Below are 24873 nucleotides of genomic sequence, written 5' to 3'. Positions count from 1 at the left end.
ATATACCTAAAAACTACCCAAAAATGCATAAAACACCCCAAATCATTGATTTGTGTTGCGAATGGAGGGTTTTTGTATTGCTTGAAATGCAAACAAGATATTTCCATTTGACCGATTTTAAGCGGCGTGAAAACGGCTTTCAGGTAAACCCCCACCTTAAATTACACGCAGGAAAAATTTAATTACTTGTGCGCGCAACGTCAAAACTCAAAAACTATAAATTGTATGGATAAGATTGAACTATTGCTGAACTTGGAAAACAATACGCTGTGGATTAAAAAAAAAGTAGCACCATAGCACAAATAATAAGAGAGATACAAGCAAATGAATGCAACAGCTTGTGAACGCGTAGCGCAACTTGCGTTAAATTACACGCCGGAAAATTTCAATCACTTGTGCGTGCAACGTCAAAACTCAAAAACTAAAATCGTATCGATAAGATTAAACTATTGCTGAATGTGGAAAACAATACGCTGTAGATTAAAAAAAAGGAGCAGCATAGAACAAATAATAAGAGAGATAGAGGCAAATGAATGCAACAGCTTGTGAACGCGTAACCCAATTTTGGTTAAATTACACACCGGAAATATTCATTGACTTGTGTGTGCTAAGTCAAAACTCAAAAACTATAAATCGTATGAAGAAGCTTAAACCTTCGTTGAATTCGGATTAGAATACACTATCCATTAAAAGAAAAGTAGCACCATAGCACAAAAAATTAGAGATACAGGCCATAGAATGCAACAGCTTGAAAACGCGTAGCGCAGTTTGGGTTAAATTACACGCTGCAAAATTTCAATTACTTGTGCGCGCAACGTCAAAACTCAAAATTTATAAATTGTATGGAGAAGATTAGGATATTGCTGAATTTGGAAAACAATACAATGTGAAATAAAAAAAGTAGCTGCATAGGCCAAATAATGTGAGAGATAGAGGCAAATGAATGCAAAAGCTTGTGAACGCGTAAATCAATTTTCGTTAAATTTACACACCGGAAAAATTCAATTGCTTGTGCGCGCAAAGATAAAACTCAAAAACTATATATTGTATGAAAAAGCTTATACTTTCTTTGAATTTGAATTAGAATACACTATCCATTAAAAATCAAATAGCACGATAGCTCAAATAATGATAGAGATAGAGGCAGATGAAAGCAACCACTTGTAAATGCGTAAGTCAATTTTCGTTAAATTACACACCGGAAATATTTAATGACTTGTGCGCGCTAAGTCAAAACTCAAAAACTATAAATTGTATGAAAAAGCTTAAACTTTCGTTGAATTTGCATTAGAATACACTATCCATTAGAAGAAAACTAGCACCGTAGCACAAATAATAAGAGAGATACAGGCAAATAAATGCAACAGCTTGTTAACGTGTTGTCTAAATTTTCGTTAAATAACACGTCAGAAAATTTCAATGACTTGTAGGCGCTAAGTCAAATTTCAAAAACTATAAATCGTATGAAAAAGCCTAAACTTTCCTTGAATTCGGATTAGAATACACTATATATTAAAAGAAAAGTAGCACCATGGCGCAAATAATAAGAGAGATACAGGCAAATGAATGCAACCACTTGTAAACGCGTAGCGCAATTTACGTTAAATTACACACCGGAAATATTCAATGACTTGTGCGCGCTAAATCAAAACTCGAAAACTATAAATTGTATTAAAAAGCCTAAACTTTGGTTCAATTTGGATAAGAATACACTATCTATTAAAAGAAAAGTAGCACCATAACAAAAAAAAATAAGAGAGATACAGGCAAATGAATGCAACAGCTTATGAACGCGTAGCGAAGTTTGCGTTAAATTTTACGCCAAAAAATTTTAATTACTTGTGCGCGTAACGTCAAAACTCAAAATTTATAAATTGTATGGATAAGATTGAAGTATTGCTGAATTTGGAAAACAATACAATGTGAATTAAAAAAAAGTATCCGCATACGTCCAATAATATGAAAGATAGAGGCAAATGAATGCAAAAGCTTTTAACGCGTAAATCAATTTTCGTTAAATTACACACCGGAAAAATTCAATTACTTGTGCACGCTAAGTTAAAACTCAAAAACTATATATTGTATGAAAAAGCTTAAACTTTCATTAAATTTGGATTACAATACACTATACATTAGAAAACAAATAGCACGATAGCACAAATAATAAAACAGATAGAGGCAAATGAATGCAAAAGCTTGTGAACGCGCAAGTCAATTTTTGTTAAATTACACACCGAATAAACTCAATTGCTTGTGCGCGCTAAGTTAAAACTCAAAGGCTATACATTGTATGAAGAAGCTTAAACTTTCGCTAAATTTGAAAAAGAATGCACTGTCCATTATAAGAAAAATGAACAGCATAGAACAAATAATAAGAGAGAGATAGAGACAAATGAATGCAACCGCTTGTGAACGCGTAACCCAATTTTCGTTAAATTACACACCGGAAATATTCAATGACTTGTGCGCGCTAAGTCAAAACTCAAAAATTATAAATTGTATGAAAAAGCTTAAATTTTCGTTGAATTTGGATAAGAATGCACTATATCTTACAAGAAAACTAGCACCATAGCACAAATAATAGGAGAGATACAGGCAAATGAATGCAACAGCTTGTAAACGCGTAGCGCAGTTTGCGTTTAATTACACGCCGCAAAATTTTAATTACTTGTGCGCGCAACGTCGAAACTCAAAATTTATAAATTGTAGGGATAAGATTAAGGTATTGCTGAATTTGGAAAACAATACAATGTGAAATAAAAAAAAGTTGCCTCATAGGTCAAAGAATGTGAGAGATAGAGGCAAATGAATGCAAAACCTTGTAAACGCGTAAATCAATTTTCGTTAAATTACACACCGGAAAAATTCAATGACTTGTGCGCGCAACGTCAAAAGTCAAAAACTATAAATTGTATGAAAAAGCCTAAACTTTCGTTGATCTTGCATTAGAATACACTATCCAATTAAAAGAAAAGTAGCACCATAGCACAAATAATAAGAGAGATACAGGCAAATGAATGCAACAGCTGGTGAACGCGTAACTGAATTTTCGTTAAATTACACGCAGAAAAATTCAATTACTTGTGCTCGCAACGTCAAAACTCAAAAACTATAAGTTGTATAGATAAGATTAAACTATTGCTGAATTTGAAAAAACAATACACTGTTAATTAAAAAAAAGTAGCCGCATATGTCAAATAATGACAGAGATAGAGGCAAATAAATGCGAAAGCTTGTGAACGCGTAACCCAATTTTCGTTAAATTACACATTGAAAATATTCAATGACTTGTGTAACAAAACGTTTGTGGCGTGGCGTATGATTTTTATGCGCGGGCGATGCGCGGAGGTAAATGATACAACTCGGGCGTTGTCGGAAGGATAAACGTTGGGGAAAAGCTTCGGAGAGCACTTGACTTGCAGCGTGGCACTTGTTACTGATGCCGAGGTACTAGGTCGTTGTTTCTCGTCCGTGGAGGCGAAGCAGAAAATGAATCTTCACAAAACTGGAACTCAACTTGTTTAATCGTAGATCTTCACAGGTACACTACAGCGTGTTGGGTAACTCGTTCTGTGGTAATTCATTCTGGTAATTCGTCAGCTGGTAATTCAAAGTTGTACAACGTACGACCTTCTTTTATATGTTCTGAGAATACTAATTAATTTCGGTAAGCCTTTCAACTAAAATTAGTTTTACAGTAGAGCAAATAGCTAAACACGTCGTTATTAAAAATCTAGCCTTAGAAAGGATATTTAAACTGGAAATAAGACAGCTGATAACGCTAAAGGATATTGCTGGAACTGTGCAATTATTACTATTTCCTGGATGTTTACCGAAAGGTCGCTAGAACGGAAAATCTAAGAACCTGTATTTAAACAGCTTTCGTTCATAACGCAATAACGATCGGAAGTTTTGCTCTACGCTAACGAGTTGTGCTCGATCTAATATTCCAAAACACCTTAGGAGCGCAACTGAATAAACATTCATTTCGGCGAGTAATTCACATGTAAGATTATCAATTTCCTAAAACACTAAACTGAAAATACTTTTTGATTTATACGATATTGAATTCCTTTTAAATACTACGGGGAAATAGTCCTTGTGACACCCCCCACCTTAAGTGAAAGCCTCCTGGCTTTTGAAAAATCTAAGTGTACTAACATAATTTGGACGAAGTTCAATATGGCTGAGTTGCCTGCGTAATAGCTACTCCAATAAAAGGGGGTTTGAACAACTTGTGAAAATCTTCTTGATATTCTGCTTGATATTTTTGTGGATATTAATCTGAATGGAATAATTTTCGGGAGATAACTGTGAACGAATGATCTATATTTTGGAGACTGACTGTACTATGAATAGGATGAGGTAAAGGAGAAAGTCATGCTCTAGAATCTGTAATAGTGTTCAGTTTATCCTCGTAGTTTTTCTGATACGTGCTGTTTTCCTGTCCTGGTGTAGAACGTCTTGGTTTCCTTGTCCCTTGTTCCTTTCCTTGGGTTCTTGTTTTTTGTTGGGTTAACAGGATCTTCTGCAATAATGGGTTGGGTACGAATATCTGTGTGGGGTTTTTCAGACGAACCGGGCGGAGTAGAAACCTAAACTGTGGGCTCAAATGTGGATTTGTTTGAGCTTCGCTGTGAATAGTTGCCGGTGTTAGCATTGGGTGCTCTTTAGAATGCAGGCTGAAATCCTTGAAAAATCTCGATTCGCTGTAGTTTTCTATAGTAGGACGGCAGTGAGGTGACATCAGCAAAAGAATAATGAGGAACTTGAGAAAGAAGCTTGATGTCCTTTTACAGCGTTGGACAAAATAATCATAGTTAGGGAAGAGCTTGGCAAGGATTGACGCAGATTTCTCATGTTTATCTCGGTTGGCAGAGTGGTTGGTTTCAATTATCAAACCTGCCATAGGCCTTGACTTTCTGGCTTCCAGGGACAACTCAATAGGGTAGGCGTTGCCTAATGTTAACGTTCCGCTCGCAAAGTTAATTACAGCATCGTTAGTCTTTAAAAAATCTCGACCAAGAACAGCATAGTGGCTCATGTCTTCTATTACATGGAATTGACAGGGAAATTCTCTTCCGTTAAATGCCAATGAAACGTGGATCTGGCCGATGGTTGATCATTTCTCACCACTAACGGTATCCACTTCTGAAAAAGTACTAGGAACCATGATGGATGTAGGCTGTTTGGAAAGAACATTCTTGGCAAATCTGGCATCTATTACTGAGATACAAGCTCCTGTATCAACTAGGAAGTCGGCGTGACAACCACATATTTTTCCATTGACAAAGGCGTTACGTCGCTGTTTGAAGTTTGAAGAAGACGTCTTTTGGGATATTGAGCACTTTTGGCCATCTTTGACAAGTGTTCACTAGGCTGGAGTTTCTGTGGTTTTGGAAAATCTTGTCTTAGGTTGCCTGATTGGAAATGGACTTCGGTCTTTTTGTTCTCAGCGCCTTGCTCTTGTAACTGGCGGTCGAGTTTCTCTTTTGGTTGTAGAGAAGTCTCCGTGCGAGATAAGCCATAGGGATCATTTGGTGATTTCACTGTTTGGTCTTTGACGACAATGGTTGGTTCTGATCTGGAACATGTTTGAACTTCTCTTAGAGGGGCGGTTGTTTCTTTTGAAGTGTTAAGCTTATCAGTAAAAATTTCTAACCAAATCACGATCGCCTGGTTTTCGTGTACGGGTGCTGTATATTCTTCTGGTGAAGAGGAGACTTGAGCACACTGTTTTGGAGTAATAGCTGGATGTGGCTTGACTTCGGTATTGTGGTCATCGCTTTCTTTGTGTGTAGTAGGACCTTCTACTATTTCAGCATAAATGGTGTTAATGGTAGGCACTTCATTATTCACTGTAGAAGTGGATGGGAGTGGTTTACTTCGCCGGGCATAGTAGACGTTTCCAGCTTTTTCTCCCTGCTTGTTCTGTTCGCAGAATTGCTGGTCTGTTCCCCTATCTTCATTTACTGTATTAGGGACTTCTGAAGTGGATCGAGTTTGCGCTTGGCTAGTCTGGCCGTTTTCGTTAGTTATCATAGTTTGACTTATGTTCAGCTTAGGCTGCTGTTGGTGGTCGAACTGGGCAAGGACTTGTTCTTCGGCTGGCTCGGCTTCTATTACGGCAATGCGAGGAGTGGTCTGCTCGTGGGGCTGGTTAACCTGTGGCTTATAATTCTGGTATTGTTGCCCACGTGAGTAACAGTTCTGCCTAACATGACCAAGTTTTCCGCAATGGTAACATATAGGTCGTCCTTCTTGGTTCCTGACTCGTGGCTGTTCTTGGCGATTATTTTTATTAGCGTAGGTTCGCATAAATCCGTCTATGCGTGACTGCATTTTACGTATTTCATCCATTGCTTGAGAAAAATCGGTTCTCGTGTCCCGATAACTATCATTTCTCCCGTAATCGTCGGAGCGATTTGACTGGATTTGTTGCGGGCCGCGCTGAACAGCTTTTAGAAGGCGAATTTCTTCTCTAAGACGATGTAATTCCTCTGACTCATTATTAGATCTGTAGCTTTCTCTTGCAGCTGGCTGATATGCCGCAATGTTCTGATTTTCATTTGCTAACAGTCTGTCGTTAAGTTTACGATTTTGTTCGCGCAAATAGCTCACTTCATCATCTGGTCGTATCTTCTGTTCTGGTTGGTAAGCTGCAATTTTAGGTTCTGGGGCACCTTTTGCACCTCCTTGAGCAGCGATGGTTGCTTTAACTACTGCTTCAATAATTTTATCATTCAGTTGGTTGGGTGAAGAATGGCCCGCACGGATCGTTGAGTCAACCATTTGCAGCAATCGTGCGGCGTCCTCAGCGTCACGGTAATTCTGAGGCTGTTTAATCAACACTTCTCGGCGGGTATCAGGGCGTAATCCTTGCACAAAGTACCTTAGTTTTTCTTCTTCTGATAGGTTTAGATGCTGGAACATGGCGTGCAGATCAGCTATGTATTTGTCTAAAGGCTCGTTAGCGCCTTGTTGTCTGCTAGAAAGAGCTTGCCACTGTCTCCAAGTATGATTTCTAGAGGAGTAACGTTCTCTAAGGGCTGTACATAGGTCTTCAAAATTTAAGCGTTGGCTCTCTCGGAGGCTGTAGTAAAAGACTTCTGCAGGGCCTGCCAAGTGAAGGGCTAATTCTGAAGCTGCTGCATTGTGGGCTAAGTTAATACGTCTTCGGGTAAGGTGAAGTTTAAATTTCTCTATCCATCGTTCCACATTTTCATTTTCATATCCATGGAACAGAGAAGGCTTGGTGCTAGAGAAATCTGCTATGCTCGGATAATCTGTAACTGGTGGCGTAGTTTTTAAGTGTCTCGACACTTGTCGTTGGAGCTCGCGGATTTGTTGTTGTAGATCAGAGTTTTCCTGTGAGTCCATTTTGACTGTCAGGCTTTCTTCGCTTGAACTCTTGTCGAGGCTAGTTGACCTTTGCGCTTCAGCGGATTTTCCTTGTTTCTCTGTATTTAGTTCTTTAAGTTTTTGTGAATTTCCTTCTGGTTTATCACTAAACAATATTCTGGGGTGTTTTGTTGTAGATATAAGCGGTGTAGTTTCCTCAATGGAATCTTCTGAATCACTTTCTGTTTGGCTTGAACTTGACTCGCTCGATAAACTAGTTCTTTCAGCGCGTGGCTTTAAAACAGTTTCTGGAGTCCCGTTGGCTGCGTTTACTGCGTGTAAAATTGACGGTGACTCTGATTGGTCTGTACTCGGAGGAATATGGTTTTCGGTTTCGATTTCGTGGACGTGGTTCGTGCTTTGATTATCCTGTGATTCTTGTAGACAGAGTTGACACGGTTCAATGTTTTCCTCCGTATCTTCTGTGGAGCGATTGAAGTATTCGATATCCTCTTCTGAAATTAGTTGATTCTCGGTAGATTTCTTCTGGGTCGATCCAGAAATTGCACGGAATTTTTGGCGTAAATTGTAGCAGCCTTTGGAGCTACTCTTTTTCATAAGGCTCGAAAAAGAGAGTTTGTTTTCGTCGTTTGCTATCGTCAAATAGCAAAGTTTTTTTCTTGTTATTTATTTATTTTTATTTTACTCAAATATGCTCTGTCTCTGAGCGAAGGCTTTTATGTTCGAAGGTAAATATTGACGGTCCACATTCCTCGTGGACAAATAGTAAACTCAAGGTTTCAAATCCAAAGTTCTTGGATGAATAAGGCGTGATGATAATCCTCGTGGATAAATAGTAATATCTCGCGATCAAGCTCGATTTCGCAAGTACACTCAAAATTCAAATGAAATAAGCAATACTCGGAGGGATAAAATCTTTCCGAGGGAATTACCTTCAGTTGAAAGTTCCTTTCCTGATCAAATTTTCTGTCTTCGCAGTGTTCGCGGACTGAAGAAACTGCCCGGTATTCTGGAAACAATGTAACAAAACGTTTGTGGCGTGGCGTACGATTTTTATGCGCGGGCGATGCGCGGAGGTAAACGATACAACTCGGGCGTTGTCGGAAGGATAAACGTTGGGGAAAAGCTTCGGAGAGCACTTGACTTGCAGCGTGGCACTTGTTACTGATGCCGAGGTACTAGGTCGTTGTTTCTCGTCCGTGGAGGCGAAGCAGAAAATGAATCTTCACAAAACTGGAACTCAACTTGTTTAATCGTAGATCTTCACAGGTACACTACAGCGTGTTGGGTAACTCGTTCTGGTAACTCGTTCTGTGGTAATTCATTCTGGTAATTCGTCAGCGGGTAATTCAAAGTTCTACAACGTACGACCTTCTTTTATATGTTCTGAGAATACTAATTAATTTCGGTAAGCCTTTCAACTAAAATTAGTTTTACAGTAGAGCAAATAGCTAAACACGTCGTTATTAAAAATCTAGCCTTAGAAAGGATATTGAAACTGGAAATAAGACAGCTGATAACGCTAAAGTTGGCTATAGGATATTGCGCTGGAACTGTACAATTATTACTATTTCCTGGATGTTTACCGAGAGGTCGCTAGAACGGAAAATCTAAGAACCTGTATTTAAACAGCTTTCGTCCATAACGCAATAACGATCGGAAGTTTTGCTCTACGCTAACGAGTTGTGCTCGATCTAATATTCCAAAACACCTTAGGAGCGCAACTGAATAAACATTCATTTCGGCGAGCAATTCACATGTAAGATTATCAATTTCCTAAAACACTAAACTGAAAATACTTTTTGATTTATACGATATTGAATTCCTTTTAAATACAGTACTACGGGGAAATAGTCCTTGTGACACATAGCACAAATAATAAGAGAGATACAGGCAAATGAATAGAACAGCTTGTGAACGCGTAACTAAATTTTCGTTAAATTACACGCCGGAAAAATTCAATTACTTGTGCGGCAACGTCAAAACTCAAAAACTATAAGTTGTATGGATAAGATTAAACTATTGCTGAATTTGGAAAACAATACAATGTGAATTTAAAAAAGTAGCAGTTTAGGTCAAATAATGTGAGAGATAGAGCCAAATGAATGCAAAAGCTTGTGAACGCTTAAGTCAATTTTTGTTAAATTACTCACGTATGAAAAAGCTTAAACTTTCGTTGAATTCGGATTAGAATACACTATCATTAAAAAAAAAGTAGCACCATAGCACAAGTAATAAGAGAGATACAGGCAAATGAATGCAACAGCTTGGTACACTGCGCGCAACGTCAAAACTCAACAACTATAAATCTCGTGGAAAAGATTAAACAATCACTGAATTCGGAAAAGAATACACTTTGGATTAAAAAAAAAGTAGCAGCAGATGTCAAATAATGAGTGTAGAAAGTTGTCTCCAAAACGAGATACCACAGGATATCTGTGGATTCGACCGGAGGTAAACAATCAGGCTGAAAGTGCTTCCCTTCGATCAACACTGGATCGATTCCGATTGTGGATATTTTCTGCAAATATCGATTTCTGACCCGGCAAATTTAGCTTCTTTGCATTTTTAGAAATCGGAAAAGAATCGGAAACCTTTGAATTATCCTCGGAGCTTTATTCGCTTTTGTTTAAATCCATTTTTACTCATGGGAATAATCAATTGCAGTTGTGACCTACCAATGCCGTATTACGCAATCAAAAGTGGTACACCAATATGGCGGTGGGCCAATGCGTGACGTCACGTGAAAACGATCTATAGCTTGTTGCGCTGTCTTTTAGCTCGCTGAGTTGCTTCTTATCTGAAAAACAGCTATTGTGTTCTTAGAGCTGAAATGTACCTCCATTATTTTGTGGCTTAGCTCGCATCCGTAGCAGATATTCGAAGCTACGATAGACAACTCTCTTGTGAGTCTCTGGGATGCTGGTGAAATTTCTTCTGGTGAGTGTCTAATGTTGTTTCTCATGTAAGACTGCAGTTTCGATTTCTTGGAATCTCATCAGCTGCTAGCGTGTTATAATGGGGTTAAAACGTCGCCAAAGAATCCAACAATCCTTTATTGTTTCAGTGAATTATGCAATTTGCTATTGTAGTGAAATATTTATCAACTGTGAATAACACTGAAAGAACATTTAAACCATTTCAATCCGAAAAAAACGAAGATCTTCCTAAAAAAACGAAGATTTGTAAAAAAATCGTAGCCTGCGTAGCTGGCGGTTTTTATGGGTGGGCTCACCGGCGAGCCGGGCTCGAGGGCCAAAACAAGTGGCGAGGCCGCGGAGAAATGGGGCGAGGGCAACGAGAAAATTGCGGCAAAGCCGCTCGTTGACGCGTCTTTGCCGCGACTGTCACGGTTCTCTCCACATTTTACCCGCAGCTGCACCACTCGTTTTGGCCCGGCTTTACCGCCCTCCAAAACCGCCAGCTACGCAGGCTAAAAAATCGCGAAGAAAACGAAGACTGTGGGTACCCATAGAGAGGCTCATACAACGTATCGTGTTAACCTTTAACTGTTTATGCTTACGTTTAAATGTAACTCATTGTAACTCTGGCCCTGAAGAAGACTAGTTGTACTGGTTGAAATATTGGCCCCTAATAAATAAGCCCTTTGCCTTAGTGTCAGCCCTGCAATCAGTTCGGTTTATTTACATGTAAAGAGACGTCTGGCACGTGCATTTCACTGCAAGAGATCCGGCAACGGAACGTATTCAGAACAGTTTATTTTGCGTCGTGTGGTCCCCTGCCTCAGGCAAAAGTTTCGTATCGTGCTACACCCTCAATTGGAAAAGATGTAGTAATATCGATCACCTAAAAAAGCCGGAGACTTGCATCTTGGAACAGGGAGACTAATTAAACCACCTTTTACGAGACACACCGGCAGTAAACGCGACGTTGAAAATCATGCTCCCAGGGGTGTGGGACCCATTGTTTGATATTAAACTTTTTTATAAAGTCCGAACTCTATTAAAGTGCTACTATGATGAAATTCGCGTCTTTCTAATCTGAACCATTTTAAAACATAAACAAGAAGTCTGTACGTGAAGAAGAATGCTGTTTACTATTTTCAAATATCTCTTTTTGTTCCGGAGATATTCAAGTTTTTAAAATATGAAAATTAGCCAAGTGATGACGTCATAAACTCAACCGAATTTTGATCAAATATTATGAAAGAAGATATCTCAGCCAATTTGTATCAGAAATCAGAAATGCTTGATCATAATATGAGCTTGTCAGTTTTGTTACCATGGCAACATACTGGGTTCCAGTCGTCCCTGATACTTAAGGCTTTGCTGGCCACCTATGCCGTTCTTTTTTGATATTTGCCAATGGTGCCTCATCTGCATGATCCAGCAAGCGTATAAATATGTTAGGTCGAGTTCGTGGCCTTGTTAAATGTTTTTCAAGCTGAAAATCACTAAAATATTGAAATCAGGCTGGAGGGGACTGGAAAAGAGTGAGTTGCCATGGGAACCGAATTTTTTATAGCCATAGGTGTATTGCTTTTAGAACTATTAGCCTGCCAGGTTTCAATGGTCTCTGCTGTAAATTGACCGAGATAGCTCTATTTATATACTTGATGTTATATTGAGTTGAGAATATGACGTCTTCAGTCATCTCATTTACATATTTTACACATTTTTCAAACTTTAATATCTTCGGAACCAAGGCAGATATTTAGAAACGGTAAACGGCGTTTTTAATCTTTCCTAGAATTCTATGTGATAAACCTTAAAATTCAAGAGGTAAAAATTTGATTATAGTAGCACTTTAAGCGGCCACCTATTAAGCGGGCCGCTTTCCAAAGTCCCGAATTATTTGTCAGTAAAATGCTGTATTCGATACCTCTATTCAACGGCCAACTCTATTAAGCGGCCGCGGCCACCTTTTTGCTGTTGCAAGTTTATTATTATTATTATTATTTTTTACAGCAAATTACCTTTTCAAGCGAAATGGTGACAGATAATATGAAGTTGATAACTGATAAGAACAAGAACTGCAATTTAATCTCCGCCATAATATCACCGATCAACTCCGACTCTTTGCCCTGTTTCACGGTTACCAGGACCTTGCCCAATCTATCGGAAAGGTAAATGACTTGATCTCCTCGTTACTCCGAGTTCTACACTGACGGCAAGGAGCAGTGTCGGATTATTTGAAATAAATCGTCCGTGAAATACTTTGAGCTAAATTTTTTACAGACTGTTGATGCAAGAAAAGGCCTAAGAAACTTGATGTTTTGTTAAATAGATTTGCATAATTTTCTGTAGATACTCAACACTAAAAAAATACTGTACTTATCTACTACGTGGACCCTGTGTTAGAGCTAGAACTTTGCACGGACTTGAAATGCGCAAATACAGGGCACTTAATGTTTTGTTTCAATGATTCTTGCATTTATCTTCACAAATGTTCACCTTTCAACAAGCGTTTTGCTATATAGAGGCAATAAAATTAAGTTAACTGCCATTTCTACCCAAGCTTTATTGTACCTCTAGTAAGCGGCCAACCTCTATTAAGCGGCCAGTTTTCAAAGTCCCCAGAGGTCCGACTGTAATATAGGGAACGACTAAACATCCCCATCGATCTCAATATTACAGCGGTACAAGAGTGCCATATGGCACAAGAAGTCATTACGCGCTCAATAATGGGTCAATTTGTGTCAAATTTGGACACCAAACAGATCTTGGAGAGATCTGCACAATGGTAACATAAAATCTTACCCCCCTTATGCATAAGACATGATTAACCACCCCTCCATTTTATATTATTCGACGCTAAAATGGACAGGACCATTCATTTAAATAAATTAATTTTTCTTTGTTTACAATGAACACTATTTTGCGAAACAGAAAAAGACTATCTGTTAGAAATCGAAACTTCTTGAAAAATCGATAATTTCGATTGACGCATCAACGCGATTGACCAATTTGCACCGAATGGCTTTCCATATAGCTGATGCGATGGATGCAATGCCTGTAGACATCTATTAGGGGTTGTATATCGTGGGATGAAGATGGGGAGCTCTATAAACGCACTGCGGTATAATGACAGAAGGCGTAACACTGGAGTATCTTTCAGCCATTTTCAATGTTACGTGCACAGCACTAGCGCGCGCCTTATCTTCTTCCGACATGCCGTGTAACCAGGCCTAAGCCTTAGATGCAAGCACAACTGATTTATTTACGGTTAAACTCGACTTTGGGCAAGGGAGATGGGTTTATTAATCTTCAGAGTGACGTGGGGGGGGGGGGGGGGGGATATTTAGAAGTCAATCCGAGATCGATAATTAAATCGGTGACGGTTTTGGAAATTTAACATGCGAACAAAACGGCTGAATTCTATACCGGAAGTTACAGAACAGAGCCGACCGAAAGCGGTCAAATAGTTTTAATTTTTCTGAGAGTCATGCAAAATTTACAGGTTGATACATTTATCAGCCATTTTAGGTGAGCATTTATTGTTAATTTGTCGTTCAGTTTTTTTTTAGCCAATAAGTGTTTAATTTTCATAACGGTCTTTCAGCTGTTTATCTAGCATGTCGAAGATGGGGCGTCGAAAGATAGTCGCTGTTCCAGTCTTCCCTATGCATGTAAAACTGAAAGGCTTTTGATTTCTTTTGTTTGCTCAGTTGTAAGCTGGTCTATTCGTGACCCGCCTAAGGATAATGCTCGTGAACAGTCGCTATTTTTATCTTTATGGCGCGCGAAGATTGGTTACGAGAGTGAATTGAGGCCACTCTCGTGCCCACTCTTCTCTCGCCCCACAAACATACAAATAGGGACTGGGTATGAGTCTGTCTAAGAAGGACCTTGACGGTGGCTTCGAGGTCTTTAAAGGGGCAGTGTCACGTTTTCTAAGTGCCACTTTGAATAGCGAAAAAAAAAAACATATTTGTATCGGATGGGAACATTAAAATAATTGTTCAATTTTTTTCACAAATAACCCTTCTAGGGAACAAAAACTAGGGTCAATCATTTTTGTCTGCAGATGGCTCAGATGGAAATGGATTGAAACTTGAAAAAATTAGCCAATCTTTTCCAGTTCCTCGTTTGAATTTAAAACTGATTGTATTCTATTTTCACCCGGAGAATTCATTTCAAACTTTCCTCCCGCTGCTCTCAGTGCGATTTCATGGGGTTCTTCGTGAAATATTTGAGCTGTTTTGGTCAACATACAGCAAAATCTCCGCGACGGTCCCCCCTCAGCTTTAAATAAATAAAATAAATAATTTGGATTCTACTGTTCTCAAACCAAACACGTTTTACAGATTTCACTTTTTTAATGTTAATGTTTACAATAGTCTCACTTATTATATACGCCACACTAATTGTTCTGTAATGGGGCGGTTTACACGATACTGGTTAGACTTTCATTCCCTTTACGACATGAACGCTGCTGACATCGGATTAGCAAAAGCAGGTTTGATGAAGCTATCAGTTTCATTGTGTAACGAAATGTTGAAACTTAATAGAAATATGAAACAAACAGTCATGTCCCGTTTACAAGACCCCGGAATGAATTTTCCTACAAAAATTGAGATTCCTTGTCCGGTAAAACTTTTTGGTTGAAAATTCACATCGTTTTTACTGATAATGAATAATACTATATATGGAAACAAATCCACCGGTTTGAAAGTCGTTCGGGTATCATGTAAACACAGCTAGCTTACTTACTGACTTTATAGAGCAGTCTTCAATTGAGTGTCACACACAAAGTAAATACTCTAAACAATCAGAACAGATGTAAACAGTTCGGTGAACTAATCAGAATTCAAAGCAAATACATGTAACTTGTAACAGTTGGCCAAGCGCGGGAAAACGTGTGACATCAAGGCACGATTGGCTTTGGCTTTGCTTCCCATTGGTTGAGAAAGTGCCGCGAGTTTTGCTGACAAATCAGAAAGCCGCATAGTAAAGGAAAGCCAAAGCAAACGCGAAATTACTTCGACACCCAATTGAAGAATGCTCTATACCTACTTATTTACCTAGTTCCTTTCATATATACATGAAAAGATCTGCGCCAGGTTGTTTAAAAGACCATTGCGCCAATTTAGAATTGACGTCTACGTCTACCCTGAAAAGAAAAAACTGTTATAATAAAAGCATTTTCTTATGTTTGACTTTAGATAAAATAATTCTACGATGCAGATAAGAGGACCACTCGATTATGGCATCTTGTAAAAAGCAAAAAGAAATCATTTGAAAAAAAAAACCCAGCATATTTCTTAACTTGTTCTCTCAAAATTAATGGGATTTCAAACAACCGAGCCCTGATCAGCTCTAAGATAATAATTGCATCATCATTCTTCTGAGCCTATTAAGCCAGTCAAAGCTAACTACATCACTTGTTGTTGTTATTCAAACACAAGTTAGTGAAAAGTATTTTAGTTTTTGAGTCTTCGCCCTCTTGTAATCAGGTTTCTGTAAGTTAACTCGCAGTCCTAGACAGTTTAAATTCTTTGCTTGGTCTTTTGTGCTCTTTCTAACTTTGAGGGTCTTAGAGACTGTCCTTACTTACAATGACAAGCACAATTTTTGCGGCTAAGATATCGTATTAAAAAAAAAAAAACACAATTTTTTTACAATTTGGAGAAAATCATATTTACATGCGAAACTGAAAACACAAGAAACGTCATTCTTAAAAAAATAAAGTTCTTGCCTCTAAATATGGGTAGATAAGCCGTTAAATTTGGCCTAAGTAACCACATTTTTTCTGAATGAACAATTAAGTAAAACGTTGTTCTCAATATTGTCTTAAAACGAATAATGACCTTAAAAAAATTAAATAAAATGACTTCAAAATATCTTTACAATGTTGGTATGTTATTTGTTAAGCAGCTCTAAAAAATTAAATGTAAAGTCAAATTTATGTATCCAGTTTTCTTAACGTTACATCGAAAGAAGAAAAATTACGTTTTGAAAACTTCATAAAGTGAAGTGGCATTTTGGAAAATGCGCACTAAAATCAAGCCTGTACATGTCCTTCTCTCCAGATATATTACGAACCACGAAAGCAAAGGTTTAATGCAGTAACTTCATTTTTTTATCCGGCCATTGTACCATAAGTTCCCGGGATAGTCTGCATCACACCAAATGGACGTCATCAATGGAACAGTCAGACTCGCTTAGTAGTCCTCTCTTGTCTTGAGTATGATGACACTTCTGCCAACCAAAAAATATATGACGGATTAGTTTCGCTTGAGGCTCTAAATTTAGAAGTTTGTGGAGTTCAGGTGAAGCGCTTAATTTTTTGTTTGTTTGCCAGAATAAAAGGAAGAGACAAAAACGAACAAAATTGAAGACACTACCCACGAAGCGAGGACATATTTTAAACAAAACATTAATAATTTCCCTTAATTAACGAGACTCCTGGTGCTTCAATTGAAAACAACGTTCAACGGAAGTTTGACTTCCATTAAGGTCAGTAAGTTCATAAAGTTCAAAGGTACCATTGTTAAAAATCTGAGGGGAAATGGTAACATTGATTTCGTTCTTTATCTCAAACGGTTGAAACATTAACTAGTGCGAGAACAGGCGATCAAATAGTGGGGAACGCAATTTTATTTACATTGCTTTCTACTTTCTGAACGCCTGGAAAAGGCTAGTGTAAGAAAAGTAAGGCATTTTCGCATGGTACCAAGGAAACCCGAAAACAAACATCTTTTCATGGCATCCTTTCTAAAGCTATCCCTCGTTTTAATAAACAGCGGGAGGCTTGGTAATTGAAATAATCTTTAGACAGATTTTACAACTATTCCTCTGGCAAGAATTGAGCTTTCTTTGCAGTTAGCTGTCCTTGTTTATCATAAAATTACGTCTGTCTAAAGTCAAACACAAACTAAACTTACCATTCTGTTTCATTTCCTGTCTCCAAATTCAAGCGTCACGTCATCACCAATCAGCACAAATGGAGCCCAGTACTTCAAGTCACGGAACTGCTCTGACTCGCGCAGGGATTTCACAGCCTGGTGAAGAGCCACACTCGCGCTTTTTCCTTCCGCCAGGTGTTGGTAGAAGTGTTTCATGAACTCCATGGTAGCCTCGTCATCAATCGCCCAGAGTGACACCAGAACAGAGCGAGCACCAGCACACAAGAAAGCCCGCGCGATACCAACCACGCCCTCAGACTTGACTTCTCCCCGGCCACTGTGACAGCAGCTAAGAACAACGAGTCTTGCTCGCAGACGAACGGCTTGTACATCTGACATTGTTAATATGTAGTATTTTTTCGCAGGGACGCGAGATGTCCAACCTGGGTTTGGGGCCAAAAGAATTTCTCCAGTTTGATCACTCCCGTGTGCGGCAATGTGCACCAAAGCAACCGACTCCAATCTTTTCATCACTTCGTCTTTAGTCGCATCTCGTCCGGTGAGAGGTGTGGTCTTTAGAAGTTTTCCAATCATCTCCACTTCCTTTCTGGCGAATGGAAGCTGCTTCCAAACGGGCCTACCAAACAGGTTGGTAACTTCTTCCAAACATGGATCTCCCACGAGCAACGCCCCACTCCTACTGTGAAAGTCCTCGGGCGCATCTGCGATCAGTCGGAAAGCGGTCAACGAGGGAACGATGTGAATCCTGATTGATTCACTAAGCGCAGAGTAAGGAGCCAGGCAAAATGGACCATCTGGAATAAGGAGTAACTGGTCACCTTCGAGCAAGTCTGCAATGGGACCAATAATAACATCATACAGCTGGCGCAAAGAATTGACTGAGGAGGTCGGTGATTGGTCTGTTTCTTCAGCAGAATCTCTGTTGGACGGCGGGTCATCACATACTTCATCCATTGACCGATCCTCGCACATTACCCGAACACCTACAGCAATGTCTCTCAAAGTAGCATCTATTAGCGACTTGCAACTATCAAGTTCTATTTCCTTTTGCTTAAAGAGAATCTCTTTCCCTCTTCGCAGCAACCAAAAACTGATCGCATTTTTATTAAGTGCAACAAAAACTATATCTTTAGTTAATTTGTTTAATATATAGGCAATTGTCTCCTTAGGTTCAGGTAAAGCGGACGTTGATGAGTCAACTCCATACTGTTCTTTCAAAACATCGATCAAGGCCTGTGCTCGTCCTTGCTCAGCAGTATACAAAGCCTCGTCAGTCTCTCCAGTCTTCACAAGAGTTCTCCATAACGAAGTGTACGCACACCGGTGGATATCACGAAAGCTTATTTTCCACATATCTTTTGACTGAAGACGACCTCTTAAGTTATCAAATATTTTTACGCTCGATCGATAATAATCAATTGCCAAACTCAAAGAACCCGCCCATTCATATATATGACCTAGTGAAGAGCATGAGTTTGCCTCTTGAACACTTTCCCCTAACTCTTTTGCAATGCTAAGGTTTTGTTCGAGACACTTAATTGCCTCTTTAACATTACCTAGTCTGGAATACACTTTGCCCAATTTGCCATAAAAATATCCCTCTGCGGCCCTGTCACCCACTTCTTTCAAAATATCAAGACCTTGTTTCGTGTACTTCATGGATTGTTCAAAATCACCCAAGGATAAAAAGGCTCCACCCAGGTGTCCAAAAGCGTACCCCTCAGAATCCCTGGCCCCAATTTCTTGAGCGATACTGAGACATAGTTTCCAGCACTTAAAGGCTTGTTCAAGATCACCAATATTGTGATAAGCACCGCCCAGACTGCCATAGGCCTTTCTCTCCCCTTCCCTGTTCCCTAATTTTTGAGCAAAATTAAGATGTAGTTTGTGGCACTGTACGGCTTGTTTAAAATAACCCAGACCTTGATAAGCATCGCCCAGATTGCCATAGGCTCTTCCCTCCTCATCCCTGTCCCCTAATTCTTTAGCAATATTAAGATGTAGTTCTTGATACTCTATGGCTCGTTTAAAATTACCCAGACCTTCATAAGCATTGCCCAGATTGCCATAGGCCATTCCCTCGTGTTCCCTGTCCCCTAATTCTTTAGCAATATTAATACTTAGCGTTTGATACTCTATGGCTTGCTTAAAATTGCTCTGGCTGTTGTAGACCACGCCCAGATTGAAACAGGCCATTGCCTCCCAAGCCCTGTTCCTTAATTCTTTAGCAATACTAAGATGTAGTTTGTGGCACTCTACGGCTTGCTGAAAATCACCTAGACGGTGATAAGCAGTGCCCAGATTGCAATATACTTTTCCCTCCTTCGACCTGTTCCCTAATTCTTTAGTAATATTAAGATCTAGTTCGTAATACTCTATGGCTTGTTTAAAATTATTCTGACTGTAATAAATATCACCCAGTTTATAATAGGCAATTCCCTCCCACTCTCTATCGCCTATTGTTTTCGCGATGCTAAGCTCTTGCATGTGCTTCACTATATCTTCTGAGTCGCCCTCCGCCATTTAGTTAGATAATGACCGGAGATCCTATCAAATGTGCTTTGTTTCACCAAAGACGTTCCTAGAAAAAGAGAAAGTTTGAGAACTATTCCATTTGTACTTAATTTCTCTGACTCTGATATCTTTCGCACATAAATTTCCACTGACAGACACGGAATCCCTGTAAAAGCTAGGGCTTGATGCAAACTACATTTCTCTTTTGTCCGTTTTGTTGAAAGGATAATTACAGAACCATGTACTGTTGTTTCAATTCGTTTAACGTATCTGTGGCAACTTCAAGTTCAAGGGCGATGAGAGCAATAAGTAAAATTAAGTAAAGTTTAAAACAAATGCCTTGTTGGAAATGACTTGTTTTGCAAGACCCTGGACTCGGCCGCCTTATAAACTAAGAACTGAGCTGGTAGTTAACATGGCGTCATTTGAGGAATTGAGCAAGTTGGTCTTATTAACTTGGCACATGCAAATGACTTACCGTCAGGCTGTACTGTTCACTGCTTCTCAAAATCGGGGCTTCTTGGAGTCAGTTACATCAGCTTAATAAACAGAAATGATGACTCTGTAAATAAGTTATTTACAGACATACAATTACAACGGCAAAGGCCGGCTGGAGACAAACGAAGGAGTGCTTGGGGAGGTGTAATTTAGATAACATGCATGTCATTCAGTTTTAGCTCGATCAATTGTCACGCACTTATAATAATTGCGGCAACGAGAATCGAAACAGAAACTTTAAATGTTACTAATCTTGATCAAAGAAATGAAATTTCAAACATTTGACAGAATTGTCAGCCTACTCTAAGGAATAATTAGAGTTACACGAGTGAGCAGAAATTTTTAGTCGAGGGTTGACTTTGAGAACAGACAAAGGAAACATGGTGGTTTTGATTTCCCTTTGAAGAAATTCTTGTATTTCGGGCTGCCTTGTGTTCGAGTTTTTGGTGTACATCCCTGAACAAGTAATTCACAAAGCCCTCATCATCAAGTCGAGACAGCATCACATCATGATAACGAAACGTCGTTTCAGCCATTGATTCACAAAGCAACTGGGTGGTGTTTACAAGTAAGAGGGATAACCGGTACAAAGTTATCCCTTATTTTAATAAAAGAACATTTTTTAGATAAGGTTAATTAGCCGAAACAAAACCAGACTGGGCAAAAAACAAACAAACAAACAAACAAAAATAAAACAACAACAATATCAACAACAAGAACAAAAACAAGCAAAAAATAAAAATGTTGAAATAGTTGTTGAACTGCACATTCTGGATTTAAGTGCTTCGCTGTACCGATAAAAACTCAGTATTTTAATACCTAGTTTTAAAAAAGGCGCAAATGCATGATGTTTATGAAGGAATAAAAATAACCAAGAGTTTTGCTTTCGAGTCAGTTCAGCGTTTCCTTTTTCTATTCCTAGAATTTGAGGTGCTTCGCTTACGAGTTTTCGACATATTTCGTTTTCCAGTATCGGTTTTTTCACTTTCTAGTTGTGGTAGCTTCGTTTTCTTCACATTGAGTTTTGAGTGCACGGTTTTCGAATTTAGAATAATAATGAGGTATTTGTACTCGACACTTTCAGAAGTAAATCTACTTTGAGCCTTAGTTTCCCTCATCCACCCTCTTCCCCAGGCGTCACACAATCACATCTTCATTACACCTGAATATACAAGGCGCTCTCCTCGTGCCCGTTACATCCCCAGTAAACAAATTCAGTTATGACATGACATATACATGACAAGCGCGCGTGAGGAACCTGTGTATCAGTGTGTTCACCACAACGTGACACGATATTGACTCAACCATTTTGTTGGTTGGTTTGGATATCTGATGTTCTTACACTCTCAAAAATTCTCCTTGAATAAATAAAATAGCTCCTAACTGGAAATTAAACCTAAAAACACTTTATTGCAACCTGTTCAAGAAAACCCGAACGCATTTGGCACGAAAGAATTTGACAGCTTTCATGTAAAATCAATAACGTGAAGGAAAAGTGATAGTGACGTGACATTTTGACCCTCGACCACATAAAGACAAGGAAACACTGCACTAAGAACGACAGAAGTCTCAATAACATCGCAAAGAGTCATAAGAAATCTTTTGAGTTACTAAGTGGCTGTTTCATACTGCCACTACGTGTTGCTACGTGTATAGCGTGGCACGATCAAGGCCGAGTTTTAAATTTTCGTTCGACAGACAAATGTCAACATAATTTTCCCAGTCAGCAAATGGGAGTGAGTTGAAAAACACCGGGGAGTCTTACAAATTAATCCGTTAAAAGCTAACACAAGCTACTAACTCACCTCTTACAAAATGCTGTTGGAGTTTCGTCAGCAAACTTGATAGAAACTCTCTACAAATAAGAAATTTGAAAACAAACAATTAATATCCAGTCTACTCACATTATCTCCAAAACTAGTGGCTGCCTAAATAGGAAGAGGAAAGTTAACACAAGCAAAGGTAAGAGCTGATTTAAATGTAAGAAGCGGCAGCAAAATATTACAGTGCGAAAACCGGCCAATAACCCAATGAAAATATTCTTCCCTGTAGAAACATTGACAAGCAAATATATTCAGGAATTGAAATTTAACTTTGCATTGCTTTAAAAATTTAAAAATAGTTTGCGGGCGATACAACCGTGATTTAAAGAAACGTAGAATCTCTCAAAGCTTTTTCTTATGATAATTGACAACTTTGGCGAAATATCTGGAATGACATCTGAAATTCATCAAAAATGAAACAAGAGCTGACGTGGAAAGGTTCTCAAAAAGATGGCAGTAAAAAGACCTCTCAAATGTATCATGTAAACGGTTGACTAAAACATTTTAGGACTTTTTGTCATAAGATGAACATTAAAAAACAACAACAAAAAAAAAAAAAAAAAAAGGAAAAAAAAAAAAGAGAAAACGACTGACTGTATCTTGTAATGTACATGTAATTTATGTTTCATGTTTCAAGTTCATTTTTGCGACAATAAAAGGAATCACAAGACAGTTTAATAATAATTAAATCAGTAAAGGTGGCGAGGAAGCCCAGAAAAAACCACAAGGCAAACTGAAAAATTAAGAATAGTTACATCACCGCAACGGACATTGGAATTTTGCCCAGGATGTAATTCTGTACATTTGGCCACTGAGCTAAGTTTTCAACATTCGTCTTGACGTAGACAAACATCAGTAAATAAATAAATATTTAGAATTAGCCGCCACGATGCATTTCGTTTACCTTAAATCAGTGCGATTTCAAAACCAAAATGCGCGAAACTTTCTGTCAATTGATGACATTGCCTGAAGACCCGGAAGTTTTCTTGAAGATGTCTTATCCCTTTATTTCTCTCACAGATCGGGTGTTATCAATAATGTATCCACTTTACACTAAAAATATCTTACAACGTGCTTTACCGATAAAAGGCGCATCATTACAGCCAAAGCATACAATTACAAACTGAAAGGAAGCAAACTTAAAGGAAGGACTTTTGTTGATCAAGTTATTTTTAAGTCTGAGTAGAATTTTTAGCACAGAAAGTTCTGAAGTTGAAGACATCCATTCTTAATTGGTAATTTCTAGTTTGCCGAATCAAGGACCATCAGAAAACGATATGCTTAACCACGCACAGACCAAGCATTTTATTCGATACCAATTGCTTCCATTATTGCACAAAACAGCAGCTACTACACTGAGTCAACTCTCTCATAAGCGAGGACTTGTCGTGAGGGACCATTTTTTTAAATAACCGTTTTGTTTCTCAGTCAAATACTGTTTCAAAACCTCTCTCGTAAGTGACCACTGCTCAAATTTCGAGGCCCGAGAAATTTGACAAATTCTTTTGTGTTGCCGGATCGAAAGCGACCACCTACAAAGAGTTACGAAATCCTAGCGTTACTAGAAGTCACAAAAGTTTAGTTTCTATTTACACTGTAATAACGCTGACATACTTTGTACACAACTGAAAAAATACGGCTACTGCTAGATTATGGTCGCATGGTAACTTCAACAGTTATATGAGATTCTTGCAACTCATTTAAACAGCGATGATAGAGGTGAAGAGATAGCTACGTAAGGAAGAAGGATGACAATAGTGAAGATCCTCCTTTACCAGTCCCGGCAGTGTGAACAGTAAAGCGGGCTCAGTTTTGATCTTAGTTACGAGTCAGTATTACCGAGTTCACAGATTATCAGGGCTGCGATGAGTTGTCCTCTGCAGTCGCGAAAGTCACCATGATGTTCTTGTCGATTGTGAACACAGAAACAATCGAGCCGATTCTGGATTTCATGAAGAAGCTATATAACGCCACCAAGAAACCAGATGTATGGAATTTCATATGTGACCGATTCTAATTGGAAGTTTTGTTTGGGTAAACTGATTTTAAGTGATTTAACAAAGAGCACATTTCGAAGAGCAACGTGCATGTTTAAAAACAAAAAATGAAGAAGCGAGTAGCGTACTGTAGTACTCGGTTACCTGATTGAGAAAAAGTTTTTCTCAAAGGAGTTTTGTGTATTTGCTTCACTTCAATTGACAAGGCAACAAATAGTAATAATTAGCGGATCCATGCAGCTTTTGACAGACCTATTATCCTGATTTTTCTCGTATAAGCAATCACATTTTCCTGCACCAAGCTAAGGGTGGTATGTTGCACAAAACTGCTCAAATATTTGACAAAAAGCCTTTTCTCTAACTTGAGATTATTCTTAGAAAACCGGGAGGAAAAACAGTTTTAGGCGATTCCACTAGAAGAACTTGCAATATTGGCCATTTTTGTCAAGTTGCAATCCATTTCTATCCTAGCCATCCGCAGCTGAAGATAATTTTTAAAACTGTAAACGAGGAGGGTTATTAATTGTTAACAAAACTGAACCATTACTTCAACGTTCCTATCACAACAAAGATGATTTATAACTACTTAAAGTGACACTAAAAATGAAGGTGACACTCGCCTCTTTTAAGAGAGAGTTACCTTTTTTAGTTTAGACGTTACTGGAACTGAAAGCCGTGCTTGGGTAACAACAAAGATAAAATTGTTGCCCAGACCAATCCATCGTTGTGGGATGAATATTTACAGTTTCAAAAATACATATTCGGATGTGAGGGCTAACTGGGTTTTGTCTGAAACTTTATAGATATCAAAGCGAAATATTCAGTTTAGACTTCAGCGCCCAACTGAATC

At 38.6% G+C, this 24873-nt stretch overlaps 1 pseudogene; it reads right to left on the bottom strand.

Annotated features, from left to right (window-relative positions):
- The window catches only part of LOC146482903 (uncharacterized), a 62203-nt pseudogene that overhangs the window by 16020 nt on the left and 21310 nt on the right, over positions 1 to 24873 (bottom strand).

This window comes from Pavona decussata, unplaced genomic scaffold (genome assembly GCF_977016875.1).
Source record: "Pavona decussata unplaced genomic scaffold, jaPavDecu1.1 SCAFFOLD_41, whole genome shotgun sequence".
Classification (NCBI taxonomy): Eukaryota; Metazoa; Cnidaria; class Anthozoa; order Scleractinia; family Agariciidae; genus Pavona; species Pavona decussata.
Note: the sequence above shows the minus strand (reverse complement) of the source record. Positions and strands in the feature narration are given on the sequence as shown.